Source organism: Chrysochloris asiatica, unplaced genomic scaffold (genome assembly GCF_000296735.1).
Source record: "Chrysochloris asiatica unplaced genomic scaffold, ChrAsi1.0 scaffold00132, whole genome shotgun sequence".
Taxonomy (NCBI): Eukaryota; Metazoa; Chordata; class Mammalia; order Afrosoricida; family Chrysochloridae; genus Chrysochloris; species Chrysochloris asiatica.
Window position 1 is genome coordinate 3,196,987 of NW_006408650.1, and position 23,119 is coordinate 3,220,105.

Genomic DNA, 23,119 nt, shown 5'->3' on the forward strand with positions numbered 1-23,119 from the left:
TGGAATCTACTTATGAAACATCATCCACTGAGAGCCCTGTGGGGCACAGTCCTACTCTGACACACATGGGACGCCATGAGTGGGATCTACTTATGAAAAATCATCCACTGAGAGCCCTGTGGGGCACAGTCCTACTCTGACACACATGGGACGCCATGAGTGGGATCTACTTATGAAAAATCATCCACTGAGAACCCTGTGGGCACAGTCCTACTCTGACACACATGGGACGCCATGAGTAAGATCTACTTATGAAAAATCATCCACTGAGAACCCTGTGGGGCACAGTTCTACTCTGACACACACGGGGGTGGGGCACCATGAGTGGGATCTACTTGAAGGTAAGTAGCAGTATCAACAAGTTGGGGCCTACCTTGTTCCTTCAGTTTCAGCATCTACCCTCAGGGTCTCTCACAGGAAGAGAGATGAGAAATGAGCTTTCCCTACCTCCCCTGGGCAGCCAGCCTGAGTGGCTGTTTCTCCTCCTGGGCATCAGGGACTGGCCTACCCTCCAGCATCTCCTCGGGCACTTAGCCTGGGAGGCAGTGGACCCTGGGTGTCCTCTGCTGACTGTGGCCCATTGGCTGGACCTGCTGTCTTCTACCGAACAGAGACAAGGGAGGCAGGCAGAGGGCCTTGAGGAGAAGGCTCTTCCCCACTCTGAGGCTGTGGTCACAAGGTCATTTGTCTGTCCCCTCCAGGAATAACTGTCACTCATTTCAGTCCCTTTGCTTTGTTATTAGCCATGTGTGTTTGTCACCAACCTAACAGTTGATTTGTCATTGTCCCCTGGCTGTCACAGGTAGAAATCTTCCCTGTTATCTTTGCTGAACTCCAGCTGGTCTGGTTCTCAGTTACCTACCCTGCTCTATGGGGTACCAGGACTCATTCTGGAACTTTCCAAAGGGGCTTTTTCCCTGGAAGTGCTGATGTAGATGGTTCCACTTGGTTCCCCAGAGCTCTGATGGGCTGGGGGAGCAGGCACATTTCTGGGAGAGCTTTGGAGGTACTGTAGGGTAGGCACAGCTGCTTTGTGGGAGAAAGCTGAGGCTGCCTGCTCCCATAAAGGTTCCCAGCCTCAGAAGCCCTGCGCAGTGTCTCTGTGAGTCAGAGTAGGCTCATGGCACGCATTGGTGGCTCTTTTTTCCCTCTTCAGAAAGTGTGTAAACATGCCTGACCTGAAGTGACTTCAGCCCATATCTGATGGCTTTTGGTGTGTGGGTGGGTGAGTGGGTGGTGGTTGTGGATGGTACAAAGGTGCTGGGGGAGGGTGGGAGTGGCCAGGCAGCGGTGGGCATGTGGGATGCTGTGCCTGGCATTGGGAGTGTCTGGGGAGATTACAGAGTTATCTCTGTGTGTTGGGGACTTCCATCACCAATTTTCCCAGGAGATTCAGGTCAGGGAGGACCCAGTATCTCCTAAATCACCTTTATAGCTGTTTATGTCCTGATAAATGGGAGAGGGACACTTTGTGACAGATAAGGGGACTACCTTTGGCCATGATCTGTGGATAAGAGAGCTACAGAAAGTTATTGCGGGGCTTGTTCCTCCTACTTTATCCCCCCACCTGAGGTCAGCAGCCCTCTCTGGGGGAGGACTGTCCCCCCTGTGCCCCTCTCCTTGTACTTTCGCTGTCATTGTTGCTACCATCACTGCTGGCTGGCACCAGCTCCACTGGCGACAAGTGGTGTGTGGGAAGTTTGGGATGAGCTGCAGACATATCAAACCAGAGTCTGTACCCCTTGTCTTCAGATATCCCCAGTCCAGGGTCTGAGGCAGGACCTCTCGCTAAGGTGTGTTGGGGATGTGGCCCCTCGTCAATGAACAGAGATTCCACATGGACGTCCTTCACCTCCCCTCCAGCATCTTTTCAGGGTGTTTCCATCTGTCCTCAGGAGGTCACCAGGTGGGGGTATGTGTGTGTGTGACTCAGTTTGAGTCAACTGCTGAGGTCATTATGTTGGTCCACCTCATCCACTGACCCTTTACTTGACCAACATGATGTCCAAAGTGGGCTGCACTCTATGTGGAGTGTTGGGTGTGTGTGCAGACCTGTGGCCTCATCTCACTTCCGGACAAGGGTTCTCGGTGTCTAGGGAGGAGCATGGGGGCGAGTGAAGTGTAGCGATGCCTGGGGGTGGGTGACAAGAGCCAGACCTTGAGTCCATGTCCATCGTGGGCACTGTGGACCCACATCTCCCCTCCAGCTTGGAAGCATGAGAGGCTGGGGTGGCTGGGGGAAGTCCTTTGCCAACTGAGAGTGTTTTCTGAGCATATCTAATCTGGTTTCTGGGAAGATAAGATGTTGCTACATCATGTAATTTCATATCACCACAGGTTAAGAAAGCAAATTCCAGCTGGGACTCGGCTGAGTTGTGGTTATCAGCCTCTTCTGAGATCCAGAACCTCAAGGGGCGAGGATTGCTATTGTGGGATCTCCCTAGAAAGCGGGTGTCCGCAATACAGTTTACCAGCCCTGGAAGCTTGAGGGGTGTGTGGCTGTGGGGGTAAACAGAGGCAGAGGAGTGTGTAGGGGTACCAAAGGGGAAACGAGGCAGAGGTGAGTAGAGAGAATTGTTATTAGTGCCATTGAGGGGACTCTGGCTCACGGAGACTTCACGTGCAGCACACTGAAACGTCACTCAGTCCTGAACCCTTCTGATTGCTAGTATGTTTCTAAACCCTCATGATCACTAGTATGTTTCTGAACCCTTCACGATCTCTAGTATGTTTCTAAACCCTCTTCATGATCCCTAGTATGTTTCTGAACGCTTCATGATCCCTAGCATGTTTAAGTCCATTGTTGGAGTCATTGTATTAATCTATGTCACTGACCGTTTGCCTCATTTTGCTGTCCCTCTACTTACCTGCTCTATATACAACATATGGGGTCCTGGTGTGGTGTTATAGGATAAGCTCTGGACTGCTAACCACAAGGTTGGTGGTTCGAACCCACTGGACACTCCTCGGAAACCCTATGCAGGCTCTCTGTGATTCCACAGTATTTAACAACAACACACAGTTGTATGGAAGTCCTGATGTGGCACTGTAGGCTAAGCACTGGACTGCTAACTCCAAGGTCCATGGTTCGAAACTACCAGAAGCGCTTCAGAAACTCTATACGGGTTCGCTGAGTCAGAACCAACTCAATAGCACTTAACAATAACAATTGTGAGATTCCTGGTGCGGTGCTGTGGTAAGCATTGGATGGCTAACTGCAACGGCTGCAGTTCAAACCCAACGTCTGCTCCTTGGAAACCCTATACAGGGTCGCTATGAGTCAGAACCGACTTGATGACACTTAATAACAGCAGTGACATGCACATTAGAATGAAAGCTGTCCAGTGTTTCACTCTGTTGTGCATGGCATCAGAGTCAGAACCGACTCGATGCCATGTAATAGCACCAACAGCTACTGTACTAAACACAATGTCTTTTTCTAATGATTTCTCTTCCCTCAAGACATGTCCAACATAAGCGACTCAAAGTCTCACCATTCTTGCTTCTAAAGAGTGTCGTTTGTCTTGAACTTTTTCTAAGACTAATTTGTTTGCGCTTGTGAACAGTTGCAATATTCCTTGCCAACGCAACACTTCAATGCAGCTCTTCCGTTTTCATTATCCAACTCATGCATCTTTTTGTTATTGTTGTTAAGTACCGTTGAGTTGATTCCGACCTTTTGGGGACCATGGAGAAGGGGTGGAATTCCAACATAGCAGGGGGGCTTCAGGATCCCTGTTGTGGCAAATTTTCAGGAGTTTGTAAATTTACTCCAGGCTTCAAAGTTCAGGATGCAACCATCAAAACAAGAGAAACAGCCCCATTAACCCAATAACAAAAGGAGCAGTGATTCCTTGGGATCTGCTAATGCCTGCTTATAATCAAATTTCTCTGCCTCAAGAAATAGTTGTTGATAGTTGGTTTGTTTAAATCAGGATTCAGTCAAGTTCTGCACATTTTGTTTGGATGTTTTGTCTCTTAACAACCTCAGAATTGTTGCTCTCATGTTAATTCCGACTCACAGCGACCTCATATGCTACTTAGTTGGACTTTTAATGAAAAACAGATCACCAGACCTTTCTTCTGCGGTACCTGTGGATGCAAACCATGCAACTCTTAGTGACTTAGTGCTCGCTGCTGTCCCCCTCTGTCCATCTTCAGCCCGGCCGGAAGCCCATCTGTAATGTCACCCAATGCACCAAACTCTGAATACAACACAGTGGTGCCACTGTATGTCTGTCTCACTGTTATCTTAGTTTCCTCGTGGTGACATTAAAGAGCAGAAAGTTCTTGTCTCTGCTCTGGAGGCTGAAAGGCAGCTCTAGGGGAAAGTCCTTCCTGTCTCTGTTTCCAGAAGCTGAGACACTGCTGGGAATTCTCGGGCTTGTGGGGTACATGCCTCAGCCCCTCTTGACATGGTGTGTTCCCGCTGTGTGTGTCTGTGATCGCTTCCCTTTTTATAAAACACCACCCAGAAGGGATTAAGAGTACAACCCACCCCACTCAGGAAAAGCCCATTCACATAACAAAAGAAACTATTTCCAAACAAGGTCTAGGGGCTAGGACGTCCACGGAGCTTTCTTGGAACACAAGTCAATCCATTCATTAGATTCATGGGAAGGGGGTTGTGGGTCTCCGGTCTCTGGTGGTGAACTTATGATAGAATCGCAGATCTAGAGGCGACAGCCAAGTCCCTCTCTGTCACACGCCCCTTGATCTTTCTCCCAATAGTCTGTGCTATTTATTGATGAGGGAGGCCTGGTGATGCAGTGGGTTAAGTGTTGAACTGCTAACTGCAACGTCGGTGGTTCAAAACCACCAACTGCTCTGAGGGAGAACAATGAGGCAGTCTGCTCCTGTAAAGATGGACAGTCTCGAACATCTGTCCCATGGGGCCACTGTGGCTTGGAGTCAGCTCGATGGCGGTGGGTACATGTTGGTGACCATTTCAGGAAATAATTATTTCATGAATGGTTGCAAAAACGGTGATTTTCTGTTTATATCATCCCTTCCACAATGAGTAGCTAGAACTTTTCTGTTAATCACCCCACAAGCAAAACAAAACAAAAACCAAACAACCCCTCCCTTTTCAATTACAGTCCTTTGGACACCCTAAAATGAGTTCATAGGAAAAGTCTATAATTCTTTTCTTTTAATGGACAACTCTTAAAGTAGGACTTGCCAATTTTCGAGGTGGAGAGCTGTAGGATAAGCACTGAATTATTGTTAGGAGCCTTGGAGTCATTTCCAACTCATAGTGACCCATTATAGGGTATCCAACGAGAGGCTGGTGGGTTTGAACCACCACCTTGAGGTTCAAATTGATCTTGAAACTCCCAAAAACACTGGACTGCTAACCGCAAGGTCAGCAGTTCAAACCCAACAGCCACTCTCAGAAACCCTATACAGGGTCTCTGTGAGTCAGAAGCAACTTGATGGAACTTAACAACAGTTACTTCTAAGGAACCTTGAAGGTACAAACATGTAAGTGCTCCGATGCTAAAAAAAAAGGCGATGATTCAAACCCATCAGGCTCTCCGAGGGAGAAAGATGTGGCCGTCTGTTTCCACAAAGATGGTTCGGCCTTGGAAATACTATGGGGCAGTTCTAGGCTATCCTGTGGGGTGGCTGGGCATCAGAACCAACAGCAGTGGGTTTTGACTGGTTTGGTTCTTTTCAATGGGTTTCCAATGATGTTTGGTTTGGTTTGACTTTCTCTTTCCTTTTACATATTTATAGATTTATAAGATAAGCACTGGACTGCTAATCACAAGACTGGGAGTTCAAATCCACCAGCTGCTCTGAGGGAGAAAGATGACACTTTCTGCTCCTGTAAATATTTACAGCCTCGGAAATCTTATACAGTACTGCCAGGAGTCGGGAATCCTGTACAGTATGGCGGTGATGTGGAAATCCTATACAAACAGTAACGCTGGAGTCGGAAAAGACTCCATGATAGTGAACTTGGCGCTATATACACAATACTGTTGTTGTTGATGGTGAATGCCATCAAGTCAGTTCCAACTCACAGCGGTCCCATGTAGGTTTTCCAAGGAGTGACTGGTAGATCTGAACGGCTAACCTTGTGGTTGGTAAACCGGCACCTCTAGAACCACGCCAGAATGCCAATATTTATTACTAAGCATTAATATTATTTGAAAAACAAGACTCCAGGAATGGATGGACTGCAAATGAAAACCTTTCAACAAACTGATGCAGCACACGAGGCACTCACTCATCTAGTCCATGAAATTTCGAAGACAGCTACCTGGCCAGCTGATTGGAAGAGATCCATATTTGTGACCCGATGGAATGCGGAAACCATTGAACAATCTCATTTATATCACATGCGGGTAAATATTTACTGAAAATAATTTAAAACGGTTACAATAGTGTATAGACAGGGAACTGTCAGAAATTCAAGCTGGATTCAGATGAAGATGTAGAATGAGGGATATCATTATTGACATCAGATGGATTTTGGCTGAAAGCAAAGAATACCAGAAAAACATTTACCTGTGCATTATTGCCTATGCAAAGGCTTTGGATTGTGTGGCTCATGACAAGCTGTGGACAGCATTGCAGAGAATGAGTATTCTGGAACACTTAATTGTACTCATGAGGAATCTGTACATAGACCAAGAGACAGTTGTTCGAACAGAATAAGGAAAGATCAAATAGTTTAAAATTAGCAAAGGTGTGTGCCAGGGTTGTATTCGTTCACCACACTGCAACCTTTATGCTAAATACATAATCTGAGAAGTCAGATTATATGAAGAAACATGTGGCATCAGGATTGGAAGAAGACTCATTAACAACCTGTGATGCGTAGATGATACAACCTTGCTTGCTGAAAGCGAAGAAGATTTAAAATATTACTGATGAAGATCAAAGACCACAGCCTTCGATATGGGTTGCACCTCAATGTAAAAAAGATAAAGCTTCTCACCGCTGGACCAATAAACAACATTCATATAAATGCTATACTGAGGTGGCGCTGTGGATTAATGTGCTGGACTGCAAAGTTGATTTGAACTGCAAGGAAACTCCTCGGAAACCCTATACAGGGTTGCCTGCAGAGAGCGGGGCAGTGGAACAAAGTGGGGACAGTGTTGGAGACCCCAGTTCTCTGAGAGGGGCAATAGCATAGAGCTGTTACTAAAGCCAGCAGATTAGTGGCAGGATTAATCCTCGGAAACCCTGTGGGTTGCTATGGGTCAGAACCAGCTCAACAGCACTTAACAGTAGCAACAACAATATAAACGGAGAAAAGATTGAAGTTGACAAAATTTCATTCTGCTCAGATCAACCGTCCACATTCATGGAAGCAGCAGGCAAGAAATTAAATGACATTATGCAACAGGCCAATCTGCTGCACAAGACCTCGTTAAAGTGTACAAGAGCAAAGATGTCAGCTTGAGGACTAAGGCTGACCCAAGCCATGGTAGTTCCAAAAATGTCATATGCATGAGAAAGTTGGACAGTGAATAAGGAAGACCATTGAAGAATTAATACTTCTGAGTTATGGTGTTGGAGAAGAATATTAAAAGTACCATGGACTGCCAAAAAGAACAAATCAGTCTGTGTTGGAAGAAATACAGCTAGAAAGCTATTTAGCAGTCAGGATGGCCAGACTTAGTGGCCTCTCATGCTTCGGATATATTATCAGGAGGGAGCAGTCCCTGCCTGGAGAAGGACCTCATGCTAAAGTGGAGGGTCAGCTGAAAAAGAGGAAGACCCCCCCAATGAGATGGATTGGCACAGTGGCCGCAGCCACGGGCTCCAGAGTAACAGTAATTGTGAGGTTGTGCATAGGGTCCCTGTGAGTCAGAACTGACTGGACAGCACTTAACAACACCAACAACATGTATGATATTGTCATTACAAGCAATTACAATCATTCTTTTCATACTTTGCTTTAATCTTTGTTAAATAGGAGCTCCTTTCTCTTGGTCCCTATTTGAAGCCAGGATTTCTGATGTCTTTTTTTGTGATTTATTTTCCTGTCTTGTCTGAAGTTCCTGAATTGGGCTCTCATTTTGGTGGGTGCTAGAGGAGTAGACAGACAAGGAGTCAATTTTGACTCATGTTACAGAGTAAGACTGCCCTATACGGTTTTCTTGACTGTAATCTTTCTCTCTGAGGACTCTGGGTGAGTTAGTAACGTGAACTTTTTAGTTAACAGCCAAGTGTTTAATCAGGGATCACCAGGGCTCCTTAGCCTGGCATAACTAAACCGAATTTGATTGGAGGGTGGGAGGTTCTGATACATGGAGATTTGCTGCTGAGAAAAGAGATCCCAAGATCAAGGTAGAAACGCCATCTGGTGCTTGTAGTTTCAGATATGCCCACCAGATGGCGCTGTCCTGCCACTAATTGTCTGGCTTTTGTCTGTTTGCTGTTTTATGCTATTGCACCTCTCAGAGAACTGGGGTCTCCAACATTCTGTCCCCACTTTGTTCCACTGCCCCGCTCCCTGGAGGCAAGCCCCGAGGAGAGCTGGGGAGCAATGGAGTCATCAGACTGTGCCTAGTATAGTTTTGGGGTGCATTTTTCCAGATCCCAAGTCACATCATCTGTGGTAATGACCAGAGAACCTGGGGTATGTAAACATGTTCAACTCCTGACAGAAAGACTTATAGTTCAAATCAACCCAGAGGTGCTGCGGAAGAAAGGCCTGGTGATGTCCTTCAGAAAAACAAGCCAATAAAAGAAAGCCCTCTGGAACCCATTTCTACTATGACAGACATTGGATCCCCAAGAGTGGGAAGGGACGTTACAGAAAGTGTTTTTTATGGTGACAATCTCAAGTCCGGTTTGGCTCGGTCCTGGGCCCCCTCCTCCAGAGGGCCTTCTAAAGCCCTCTAACCTGGTTGTGTTTTTATGCAGAAAAGTAAGATATTTCCCTACTTCACCTCTGGTGGGTGGTGGAGTGCCGTGGAGTCGGTTCTGACTCATAGCGACCCTGTATAGGGTTTCCGAGGCTGTAAATCTTTACGGGAGCAGGAAGCCTCATCTTTCTCCTGCGGAACAGCTGGTAGTTTCGAACTGCTGACCTTGAGGTTAGCAGCCCGATTCATAACGACTTTGCTACCAGAACTCCTTGTCTACTCCTCTAGGGTTTAGGAAAACAGATGCCTGCTTGGTTATCTGCACCCACCGAGCAAAGAAGGAGCCTGGACAGAGGGCACAGTGGGTGGGTGGGTTGACCCCTCCCCCGCTGCTGGGGGAGGAGATGGAGGGGCAGTGCATGGCGGTAGGTGTTGGGGGTTACAGGAAGTTACCCTCCATCAAGTTTTTTAAATAGCACATGTTCCTCCTAGGACCCCCTGGCAGGACAGCCTGTCCCTGGGGCTTGGTGGCTTTTCAAGGTGACAGACGGGGAGGGGCTCCTGTCTCTGGGTGCTGTCCTGGGGAAGTGGGATAGAGGTGGGGGCTGATGACCCACTGCAGGGCCTTCCCACCTCCACGTCTGACCCACCCTGGGTGTGTGTGCAGGGAGGACGCTCAACCTTGACTTCAAGGTCCCGAGGATGGAGGAGGCATAATTGATACAGAGTGTCCCTCTTCCCTGGGAGTGCCAGCTCTGCTTGTTAAGCAGGAGGAGGGGCAAGGGCAGTGGGTCCTCACAATTCCCCCTGGGGTAGAGGAGGGGCTGGGGCTACCCCATTTTCTCCAAGCGGCCCCCAGTCACCCCTACCTGAGCAGCTGTCCCCAGGGTCTTGAGGTCCCTGTGTCTGAGGTGGGTGCAAAGGGGACCCTGGTTTCAATGATGGGACCCTTTTGGGCAATGGCTGGGTCAGGGATATTTGGGGTGCAACCATGGACTTGGGCCCTGGAGGGAGCTGGGCCCCTGTGCCCTGTGTTTTAGTCATGGGGGACACACTCAAGCACTGGGGATCTGGGAGGGGACGAGGAGGAGGGTGATCACTGCAGGGCTCAGGATTCTCCCATGGTGGCCATGTGGACAGACAGGAGGTGTGGACGCTGCCTCCTCCAGCCAGGGACTTCCCTGGCCATGCCTCCTGTCCTTCTCCCTGCCTCCCCCACGTCCTCCTCTCACTGACCCAACCCACCCCCTGTCCATATTAAGGAGGCGTTGGCTGCCCGAGGTACCTCTTCTCCTTGGAGGGACCAGATGGGGCCATTGGAGCAGTCAGGGCTGGGGGCTGAACCGGAGGAGCCCTGAGGAGGCCAGCAGATGGCGAGCCAGGAGGAGAGACTGTAGGGACAGATGGTGGGCAGGGCAGGGGTCCGGAGCCAGCCCCATCTGCTCCCGGCTGGGCAAGGCTATTTTGCCTGCCTGGGGAGGACATGAGCCAAGGCTGAGAGGTGGCTTAGGTTTGGTGACCGCCTGGTGCAGGCCTGGCCTCCAGCAGGCGCTCCCGGCAGCTGGCACCCAGGCCATGTCCCGAGAGCTGGAAGGATTCCTGAGGACCAGCATTCTGCCCACCCCGGGATGGGGGTATGTGAGGCTGATTGGATGAGACATGGAGGTACTGCCCAGGGTTCATGGGTCCTAGGGGGAAGAAGCCAGGGCCCCATGGCCGGGAGAGGAAGAATGAGAGGACCCTCCAGGCTCACTCTAATTTGCTTGGTGCAAGTCCCCAATCCTCCCGTCTGTGTCTGATGGGAACCAGGAGGACATGCTTGCTGAGCTCAGGAATGGAAGTGGATGCTCACTTGCACATGAGGGTCTGCACATCCCCGGAACAAAATGACCTGGTCAGATGTGGGAGCACGGTGAGTCCTGGGCTGTGAGCCCAGGGGACAGTACTTGTCCCTGACCACCTCCTCCCACCTCGAGACAGATGCACAAGCAGAGGGATGCAATCCGCACCTGCAAACACAACACACATGAGCACAAGGCTCCTAGATGTAGTGCACACAGCACGCACATACATGCAACACACACATGCATGTGAGAGTGCTACATGCATACAGGTGCACATGTGCATACACTTACATACACACACTCCACATCCTCATGAACACGAACACACACAGCACATGTGCCCACATAGAGCACACATACACATACACACTGGCACATGTGTACACACAGTGCACATATTGGTATACATGTACATGCTGGCACATGTTTACACACAATGCACACACACATACATACACATATGTGCACACAGCGCATACACCTGTATACATGCACATGTGGGCACGTGCATAACAACACACATGCATACACGCACACAAGACACACACATACACACAGTACACACACACACACGGGCACATATGCACACACAGCACACACCCGTACACATGCACATACAGGCACATGCGCAACACACATGTACACACTGCACACACAGCATGCACATATACAGGACACATATGTACACACAGCACACACACTTGCATACATGCACATACAGGCACAGGTGTAACACAGCATGCACATACATACACAGATACATATGCACACACAGCATACACACATGCATGCATGCACACATTGACACATGTGCACACACATCTACACACAAATAACCCACAGATACATACAAACACGTAAACACACAGCACACATATGAATGATATACACATATTAACACATACCAGCATACACTTACACATGCATACGCACATATTCGCACATATACACATGCCTGCACAGGTGTGTACACACACTCACACGTGTATACACACATAGACACCTGCATACGTACACATACACTCACATGTACACAAACACACCAGTTGTATTGACTAATAGTAAAAACTTGCTCATTGTATCCTTAGCTTTGAGCAAGCCATCCACACCTATCAGCTCGTTGAATTCTCACAGAAGCCTGCACAGAGAGGTGAAGCGACTTGCCAAGGTCACACAGCCTGTCTGTGAAGCAGCAAGAGTGGGGTGCAGGGGTTCTGTTTGATTCATGGTGGGTGTGGGGAGGAGAGGCCTAGCGCATATCAGGGAGGCCCCTCCTCCACCTCCAGCAGGGAAGGAACAGATTGGACTCTGGATGGGTGGTGGGGGAGTGGATAGAGACAGGCCAGTGTGGCTCGCCTTGGCCATTTAAGCCTGATGCTCAGCCCTTCCTTTGTCGGAGGAATAGCCCATCCTTTCTTTGGCTAAACAGACCAGCTGTGTGAACTTGGGCAAGTTGCTTAACGTCTCTGTACCCTCAACAGTCAGTTCCTCAATACGTCCACTTCCTGGAGACCCCAGCAGCAAGGGGGCCCCAACATCTGTTAGCCCCCGGGATTGCAGGGCTGCTGTAAGGCTGCATGCGGAGCTGGGGATCTGGAAGGGAGACGCCTTGGCAGGCTGTGGGCACTCCCTGCCCGTCCTTTCCTAGCTGCATGGGTTATCACTATTGATTGTTGATCAGGCCTTTGCTTCCATCTCAGTTTCCAGCTAATGGTCACAGCTGGCAGTGATCCACAGCAAGGGCGCACCTCCTTGTGACACCTGAGGACGGTGGGGGATGGGTGGGTACCGGAGACCACTGCCCCCTGCCCATGCCTTGCCCCTGCTGTGAGTGCTGGCCCCTGGTCTCCCACTCATCCCTGACCCTCCCATTCTGCTTCCCTGTTGCCCCTGCCCTGCCTCTCGTCTCCTCTGCCTTGTCCCCTGCCACTCCCCCCCAGTGACCTCTGACCCTCCTCCTGTGTTCTGTCTTCCTCCTTGGCTCCCCTCCTGTCACAGCCTATCCCCAAAGCCCTCTCCCCTATGCAAACCCTTCCTGCCTGAATGCAGGTCTGGGATGGGGGTCTTGGGGCCCTGACCAAGAGTGGGGGTATGGATTTGGCCTAGGACGCTTCACTCCTGCACATTCTGAGGCCGAACTCAGTTCCCATCACCCCCAAGCCATACCATCATCCTAAGACATGTGTGCTCACCCACCTCAGTTTTTTGCAAATACTCCTGAGCTTTTCTCTCTGGAAGGATTGGTGTTGCCAGGTACCATCAAGTTGCTTCTGTCTCATAGCAACCCCACGTGACAGAGGAGAATTGTCCCACACGGTGTGTTGGAGTTTTTGTTGCAATTTTTTTGGGTAAACTTTTTTTTATTGTTAATTGTGTGAAGGTTTACAGAGCAAATCATCAGTTTCACTTTCAGCAAAGCAGACCTTTGGCTTTCTGACGATGACCACAGTCACCTCCAGGTACCATCAAGGAGCTCTGGTGGACGAGTGGTTACCAGTCAGGCTGCTTACCCTCAAGGTCAGCAGTTTGAAACTACCAGCAGTTCTGCAGAAAAGAGATGAGGCTTTCTGCTCCTGTAAAGATTTACAGCCTCAGAAACCCTACGCAGGGTCACTGAGTCCAAACCAACTCCATGGCCCATAACCACCATGTACCGTCAGCTAACAGAATATACCTCCATCTCTTTTAACTCTTGCACTCCTCCCTGTGTCTCCTGTTACCTTCATCTTTCCTCTGCTGACCTCTCTTGCTGTATCTTTAAGCTGTCATTTGTACAAGAGCACATCACCAGGTCTTTCTTCCTTGGAACTTCTGGGTGGCTTTAAGCCACCATCCCTTGAATTAGCAGCCAGAGCGTTGCCATTTTGCAACCAGGGCTCCTCCTGAAAGGGTTAAATCATAAACTAGCTGCTGGTCTGCATCCCCTCGCCCCTTCGACTGCAGACCCCACCCTGGTGTTGGTTGGAGATAGGGGTCTTGATGCCCGGTGACCACCTGCATGGGACCAGGAACAGGAAGAACAGGGTTGTTGTTACAGAAAAAACAAACAAACCAGATGGTGTCACGTTGATTGTGACTCAGGGCAACCCCGTTATGTGGGAGGCCATTGTTGTAGCCATCTGAGGACAGGGTACTCAGGCTGTGGGGAGCCGGAGGATCAGAGAAGTTAAAGGCTGATAGGTTATCGAGAAAAGTTGGCAGTTCAAACCTACCAGCTGCTCTGTGGGAAAAGTTGTGTCCATCTCTTTCCATAAAGATGACAGTTCTACTCTGTCACATGGGGATGCTATAGTCAGACTGACTTGAAGGCACATAACAAAAACAACCCCCCCAACCACCTCAGGCTTTAACACACACAGTCGTCTCTGCTGTGCTTGCAGACTGGGAGGGACCAGCCTAGGTTGGAGCCTGGTTGGAGGGAGACCCGTCCTCCTCCACCTGAAATCCCTGAGTGCCCAAGTCCCCGGGGATTCTGGATGTGGGAGTTGGGGGTGACCGTGGTGCCTCCATTTCCATCTCGTTGTTTGAGATTCCAGTGTAGTCCTGACTGCATGGTCAGTCGGGTTCCCTTGGAGCGAGGGGTGATGTCGCTCTGTTCATTTCCAGTGGGTGCATACCCCCCGGTGTTGATGGCCGTCTGGGTCCAGGGACAGCGGGGGCAGCAGGAGAGGATGAGTTTGTTACTCATGCAGTTGCTGGACACATAATGGAGTGGAAGAGGGGAAACTGGGCATTCAAGTTTCAGGCTTCCAGGAACTGGGCCTTGAGTGGAAAGGGGCCAGGTGGCAGCAGGGTGGCCAGGGACACTGGACTTCTTAGCTCTGGGGACCAAATGCAGGGCTCTTGTTGCTATGAGCTACCATTGAGTTGACCCCCCAACTCCAGGCAGCTTCATGCACAGTGGAATGCAGCTTGCTACATTCATGATCAGTGTACATCACACCATTGAGATCTGTAGTTTCGGTTTTCCATGACTGATTTCAGATCTAGATCACCAGGCCTTTCTTCCTACTCAGTCTTAGTCTGCTCAGCACCCTAGTGTCCAGTGAGGACCAGGGGTGGTGGCTGTTCATGAGGTGCTTTGGCTAGGAACCCAACCTGGGTCTCCTGCATGGAAGGTGAGAAGTCTGCCACGGAGACATCGCTGCCCCAACAATGATGTAACCAGCGTGAAAAGATGGTGTTGGGGAGCTGCAGAGGTGAGGCGGTCCAGACTCTTCCAGGACAAACAGGTTCCAACGAGTCCACAGTGTTCAGCCCTTTCCCTCTCGGTGGGGACAGGATATCTGACCACACAGGACCCCTGAGAATCTCCCTGGGCACATCCTGGAAGCTAACACATACACCATCTCTCTTGTCCACCTGACGTTCCATATTGTCATCGGCTCACCCTCTAACCCTCCTTGACCCAGATAGTTTAAAAGTACTTTTTGAGCCAAACTGTTAACATGAATTGTTGTTGTTAAGTGCTCTGGAGTCAGGTCCTACTCACAGGGACCCTACATAAGGATTCCAAGGAGTGACCAGTCCAGTGCTTATCCTGCAGTGACATACCAGGACTTAATGTGGATAGGGTACTGCAAACACTGTAGGAGAAGCACTAGACGACTCACTGCAAGGCCAGCGGTTCAAATCCACCAACCGATCCTCAGAAACCCTATGCAGGGTTGCTGTGAGTCAGAACGGACTCAACGGCTCTTTAATAACAACGAAGCTGCTGCTGGAGGCTACAGCACTGGTGTGTCAAAACACCAACAAGATCATCCATGGTGGACAGGATTCCACGGAGTTTCTAGACTAAGACTAGGAAGAAAGGCCTGGGGGTCTACGTAAAACAATCAGCCAGTGAGAAGTCTACTGACCGATGTAGTGCTGGAAGATGAAGACCTCTGACCCTCACACGGTGACCCCAGCAGTGAACTAGAACAGCCAAGGGTGATGGCGATGGTTTAGTGGACCTGGGGTTGCCAGGAGTCAAAGCCACCTACTTTGTTCTAACAATAGCAACAACAGAGACTATTTATCTCTGACTTGACCTGCCACCAACTATTGGTCTGTGTATCCTTGAGTTTCATGTACTGGTAGTCTCCACCTTAGGAGCCCTGGTGGCACAGTGGGTTCTGCGTTAGCGGTTCGAATCCACAGGAGACAATGAGGCTCTGTGGTCCTGCAAAGACTCAGCCTCGGAAACCCTACATGGGGCCGCTATGGGTCAGAACCGGCTCAGCAGCATACCACTCCCATCAGCACCCCAACTTAATGATGGTGTTCCATTCTGACGATTCCATTGTAAGCGGATTCTGACCTAAGTTGAATCCCTCTTCTTTTGTGTGTCCTTTATTGTTATTTATTACCAGTAGTTTTATAAATCCAGTCTTTATTGGTCTTTGAGGCTTGTAAACACGACATAAAAACTTATAGATATATTTTAACATGTACTACAGTCAGTGGTTCAAATCCACCAGCTGCTCTTCGGAAACAGGATCACCACGAGTCGGAACCGACTTGACGGCACTTAACAACAACAACAATGTACATATAGTAGTTTGAATCTACCAGCGGCTCGGTGGGAGAACAATGAGGCTTTCTGTTCCTGTAAAGTTTTACAGCCTCAGAAACCCTATGCAGAGTCACTATGAGTTGGAACCGACTCCATGGCACACCATCACATCTGCCACTAGGCACATACAAAGCACACAAATCACAAAGAATTATTCCGATGATGAAGAGTTGATCACCATTAACATCTTGGCAGTTGTGGTCATAGCTCCATTTGTGAGAGGTTCTGGGTCATCTGCTTTACCCGGGAATGAAGGTGGTGTTTCTAGCTAGACAATTAGTGGAATTTGTCTGTATGATCCTTCTCTTTCTTTCTTCACAGTTCCTCGTAACATCTTATGGTTTTTGGCAAAGCCAAACGTGGAGGTCACGTTTTCAAGCAACGGCAGCCCCTGATTTAGTTTAGAAAAACTCCAGCTGGTCTTTTCCCTGTGAAAAATGTTATCAATTTCTCACCTTTAACTTCCTCATTGTGTCTTCTTCATAATCCATCCACTCCTTCTCTGTCCACATCCTTTCTTCATGATCCATGAATACCATCGAACTCTAAATTCAGTGTTCTTGCTATATGGTTGAGTTTTCCACACACCAACACATATTACCAAACAATAAGACGCATCAAAATCTCAAACCTCAAAAAAACTAGCAATCTGTTGTGGATAAGTGCAGGTCCTCGTAGCTCGACTCAGTCGTAAGTCAGGTACTAGCTGGAAACAGAAATGTGAGGCTTTTCCCCCTTTGTGTCTGGATTCTTTCACCCAACTCGACAACTGTGAGATTCTCTTGTGTTCTTGTGTGCACCGGCAGTTCTTTCTTGGTGCAGTTCATAGTCCCACCATTTGAGCATAAGTATATACATTCCACCCTGGGGAGCATTTAGGAGGCTTCCAGCTTTCTGGCCCCGTGGAGAGAGCTGTCGTGAACATTCTTGTGCCTGTTTTTGGGTGAACATAAGCTCTGCATCTCTTGGAATCTGATATTGTGATGAAAGGAGAGAGCAGGCAGGTGGTCTAGCTCAGAGAGAGACAGTCTGCGAGGGGTGGCTTACTGTCCTGGAGAAGGCAGAGTTTTGGTTTAGGGGTTGCCAGTTTCATAAAGATGAAGCAGGAAGGGAAGAAGGTACCAGGGGCCAGCTGGGTGTGGGGAACGTAATATTCGAGAGGAGGTTTCTCAGGACTTCCCTCCTTCTCCCTTCTGCCTGGGGACACTCTGGTTGCTAGCGTGAGGAACCGGAACTCTTAGGTCAGCAGCAGATGCCAGCTGACCCCTACGCTGGGTGATCTCCGGACCTTTCTCTTTCCTTCCCAGCAGCTCCTGGTTCCTGCTGCCCCAGTACCACTCCCACTACACGGACTGCTCCCCACGCCGGTGTCCACCCCTGGTTCTGCCTCATCTCCTGTGGACATCACGACTTTGCGGCCACAGCGCAGAGCCCACCTTTCTCAAGGAATTCAACCTCATGATCCTTGCTCTCAAACCTGAAGTCTCAGGGCGGCCACCACAAAACACCAGAAAGTGGGTCATGCTAAAGGACCACCATGTACTGTCCCCCCAGTGCTGGAGACCAGAGTCCAAGTGTTGGCCACAATGGTCCCCCTGCCAAGCTCCCGGGGCCCCTCAGTTGCTTGTTGGTGCAATTTCACGTGGCATCTCCCCTCTGCCCTGATGTAACTGTCTCTGTGTCTGTTCTCCCCTTTGATGAGACGCTCCTCAGGGGAGATCAGGATCCACCCTATTTCAGTGTGACCTCGGAAATGTACTGGGCAGGTACAGGGCTCAGGGACACAACATGTGCTTCTGGGGACACAGCTGGATACACAACACCTTGTCTCTGCTTCGTTCACACTCCAGTCATGGCCCCTTACCTCCTGCTTACTCTGTGACTTGCTAATATCAGCCCCTGTAATCCTTGTAGGAATCCTGGTGTGGCACTGTGGGTTAATGCGCCACACTGCAAAGCCATTTGAACTGCAAGGTTGGCGGTTCAAGCTCACCAGCTGCTCCTCAGAAATCCTATATAGGGTAGCTATGGGTTGGAACTGACTCGACGACACTTAACAACAACACAACAAACCTTGTAGATATCCTTGCTGATGTCAGCTGGATCTTGGCTGAAGCAGAGAATTCCAGAAAGATGCTACCTGTGCCTTATTGACTATGCAGAGATATTTGACTGTGCAGATCATAACCAACTATGGACAACATTTTGGAGAATGAATATTCCAGAACACTTCGTTGTGCTCATGAAGAACCGGTACATAGACCAAGAGGCAGTTGTTAGGACAGAACAATGGGATATTGAGTGGTTTAGAATCAGGAAAGGTGTGTGCCAAGGTTGTATCCTATCACCATATTTATTCAACCCGTACGATGAGCAAATCTGAGAAGCTGGATTATATTAAGAAGAGCATGGCATCCGGATTGGAGGAAGACTCATTAACAACCCGCGATATGCAGATGACACAACCTTGCGGCTAAAAATGAAACTGAAAAAGCACAGTACTTATGAATGATATTATTATTGAGTCAACTGGTTATTTATCTACAAAGTGACCTTGGGTTCGTTCTAGTTCCAGGTTTGAGGAGTATCTCAGGGCAACAGATTTAAGAGTCCTCTAGTCTCAACCAGCCCCAGTCCAATCGGCCTATTTTTGTTTTCAAAAACATTAAAATTTTTTTTTTTTAGGAATTTGAGGTTCTGTTTTACTTTTTCTCCCGCTCTGTCCGGATCCGTCTCCTGCGGCCCTGATTAGAAGGGTTGGCAGTGGAAGCCGGGAACCATCTAGTTCCTCTGGTCTCAGGGAGATGATAAGGCCATGGGTCGTGTAGACTATTCGTCCTATAGACTAGTGTCTTCTTTGGCCATGGGTTTTTGAATCCTTGAAGAAGCCCTGGCTCTGTTATGGTTAATCAGTCAACTGCTAACCAAAAGATCGGTGGTTTGAACCCACCCAGCAATTCCATGGGAGAAAGGGCTGGGAATCTGTTCCCCGGAAGAGTACAGCCAAGAAAACTGTATGGGACAGCTTGGTTCTGTCACATGTGACAGTTCCTATGTGTTGGAATGGTTTCAAGGACATCCAACAACAACAACAATAATTTTTATAGCAGCCCGTGGAAGGTAGGTCTACTATCACCCCATTTTACAGATGCTGAAACTGAGGTAGAGAAGCATGGGGCTGCTGGGGTTTGTGGTTCGAATGCATCTCCCGAGAACATTAGCCAGGGTGGAAGCTGGTCTGATTTTGTTGGTGGCAGGGTAGCGTCTGTCTCACGGCTGTTGTCTTTGCTTCCTGCTTTCTCTGAGGACGTCTGTGCTTGTCATCTCAAGGCCACCAGCCCTGACAGCCAGCACCCTCACGCTCCATATGCCAGTTCCCCTGGGTCTGCTGCCAAACCAGGAGGTTGTTTTCTGAAGCCCAGGGAACCACTTGCTCTTTCACAATGAGATGCAGATTTCCCATTAAAAGGCAAATCTCGATTTCAAAAGGTTGAATAGGATGCTACTTAAAAAAAGATTTCCAGCTGGTTAAATTTAGGGCAGGGAAAGAGGTCCAATCCAAGAATACACCCTGGCAGCAGGCCCACATAGAACCTTTTGATGGGGAATTGGATGCATTTTTACTTTAAGCGCCTGCCTCACGATATTTTATTATTATATATTTTTTTCCTTCTGAGTTAGGCAAACAAATGTTGATAACCGTGTTGGCTAGCGTTGCGCTTACTTAAAATAATCTATTTCAGCTGGGAGGTTGCCAATTGGAGATGGCTTGTTTCCAGCTGACGTCCTCTGTGTGCCCAGCTGGGCAGGAGCACTGGTCAATTCCGGACTCTTCCGCCTTTTTGCGGATGCCTTCCACAACCTGTTGTCTGTATTTTCATGTTCATCTTCATATGCTTGTATAGATGAGGGTGAGTCAGAAAGTATTGCTACTAGGGACTCAGTTCATACATGCATGGTTTCATTCCAAACAAAACGTGTTTAAATGTTTCGGCGATCAGAGGGTGGCTGCAGATAAAGGACTTTTCTCTGACACTCTTGTCTTAGTCTCATTGCTGTTGTTGTTAAGTGCCATCAAGTCGGTTCCAACCCATAGCGACCTTGTGTAGAGTTTCCGAGAAGCGGCTGGTGAGCTTGAACTGCCAACCTTGCGGTTCAAACCAACCTTGTGGTCCAGTGCATTAACCCACAGAGCTACACTAGGACTCCTGGTCTCACTGTTGTTGTTGTTGTTGTTAAGTGCCATCGAGTTGATTCCGATCCATAACAACCCTGTATAGGGTTTCCAAGTGTTGTTGTTGTTGTTGTTAAGTGCCATCGAGTTGATTCCGATCCATAACAACCCTGTATAGGGTTTCCAAGGAGCAGCTGGTGAGCTTGAATCACGGACCTTGTGGTTCAAAGAACTTTGCAGTCTGACACATTAGGATGTCTCAAAAAGAAAAGAAAAGAAAGGAAAGGAAAAGAAGAGAAGAGAAGAGAAGAGAAAAGGAAAAAAAAAAAGGCCTAATTAAAACAATGTCTTCCAAGGCGATCTCCTGGGCCAGTACATGCGTGTGCGTGTTTATGTGCTCACGTGCATGTATGTGTGTATATGTACATACATTTGTGCATGGGCCTGTGTGCATGCCTGTGTGTGCCTGTGAGGGAGTGTGTGTGGTTGTGGGTGATGAGGGGGTGTACCTGGGGGGAGGGTCTCCTGCGCAAGAATCTCAGAGTGAAGCAGGGGTGGGGAGGTGGAGAAGGAACTAGCATGGGGGTCAGAGTATCCACTGGGGGGACTCCCTGTCCCCTCCTCCTGCACCCACTGCCAATTGCTGGAGACCAGCCTTACAGAGCAGCAAGCCCCTGGTGCCTGGATTCTCTTCCTTACATGCCCCCTTGATCAATCTTAGTGATTTCTCCAGGGCAGCGGGCCCTGATCCCCTGCTCTAGCCACCAAGCTGTGCCTGCGTTTGGTCTTCCCTCCCTCCTTCCTGGGCCCATTCCTGACCCTCACCCTCCCACCACACTGCCCCAGTTCTCCATGCTGGCCCCTCCTTTGAGCCCCAGGGCTGGATTTAGGAACAGGTGGAGGTAGAGTAAGAACAGTCTCAGCACCAGAGCCCCAATCCACAGCAGGGTCCTATAGGAATCCCATCCTATTACTCACAGAGCTGCTGCCCCCAGCTCATCCCTTCTGTGATGTGAGGCTGAAGGGGGGACGTTGAGGGTCACAGAGGGACCCTTAGTTAGGGGCCGCATTGTGCATCAGGGACCCCTCAATAGCAAGTGGTTGAATCATGAATAAATGCCCTGGGGGGTCCTCAGGCCCCTGCCCTGCCTGGTGGCTTCTCATAGGGTTGCGGGAAGGGGAGGGAAACACAAGCCACCTGCAGGTGAGCAGAGGACAAGGAAGAAGTGGGGGGAGAACAGGTTCCCGGTCAGAGCAGTGCTTAGATTGGGCTCAGTGTCCAGATTGGGAAGGTGGGGGTCTCGCTCAGATATTGTGGGGAGTAGCCCTCCAAATGATCTTTAACATGACATGCTATGCATGGTCTTTATTTTACAGACATGAATTAAAAGGAGAGGAGCCCTTCATTGGAGTCATGGAATTCCCAGGGGCTCCTTGAGGAGACTGTTTACTGCCCTTTTTTTGTGTGTGTGTGGAAGGAAAGAAGGAATGGTTGGGGTGGGCTGGACCTGCTGCTCTCCTGGCTGTGGAGACTTGAGCACTGATGGGGGCGTGGCTCAGCAGTGAGGTGTATGGCTTAGCAGTGAGGGGCGTGGCTTAGCGGTGAGGGGCGTGGCTCCGCGGTGAGGGGCTGGCTGACTGGCTGGCTGGCCACGGGTTTCATGGATACAGGACCATGAGTAGGAGAACCCACCAATTATTCTCGGGAGACTGGGAATTCACAAATATATATATATATATTTATAGTTGTTGTTGTTAAAGTTGTTGTTATTAAGTGCCATCAAGTCAATTCCTACTCATAGCAACCGTGTATATTATAGTATTTCTGAGGAGCAGCTGGTGAGTTTATTCTATCAATTTTGCTTTGCAAATAAACTATATATATATATTGTTAAGTATATATATATTATATACTATATATAAAAATATATATATATAGCTAAGTATATATATTATATAATATATATAATATATATATATATGGTTAAGTATGTACATATTATATAATATATATATATATTGTTAAGTACCGTGCAGTCGGTCCCAACTCATAGCGACCCTGTACAGGGTTTCCGAGGCTGTAAATCTTTATGGGAACAGAAAGCCTCATCTTTCTCCCACGGAACAGCTGGTAGTTTCAAACTACCGACCTCAAGGTTAGCAGCCCGATTTGTAACCACTACAAGGAGCTCTGGTAGCGTAGTGGTTACGAATCGGGCTGCGATCCTCAAGGTCAGCAGTTCGAAACTACCAGCAGTTCCGTGGGAGAAAGATGAGGCTTTCTGCTCCCGTAAAGATTTACAGCCTCGGAAACTCTGTACAGGGGTGCTACGAGTCGGAACCGAGTCCACGGCACATAACAACAACAACAACGCTACCAGAGCTACATATAAAAAACTGAACTCACTGCCATCAAGTCAATTCTAACTCATGTTAGGTTGTTAGGAGCAGTTAAGTTGGTTCCAACTCATAGCAACCCTGTACACAACAGAACGAAACCTGCCTGGTCCTGGGCCAATCTCACGATTGTTGTTATGCATGAGCCCACTGAAGCTGCCACTGTGCCAATCATCTCATTGGGGGTCTTCCTGTTTTTCTCTGACCTTCCACTTTTCCAAGCAGGAGGTCTTTCTCCAGAGACTTGTTCCTCCTGTTAATATGTCCAAAGTACGAGAGACAAAGTCTCACCATCCTTGCTTGTAAGAAGCAT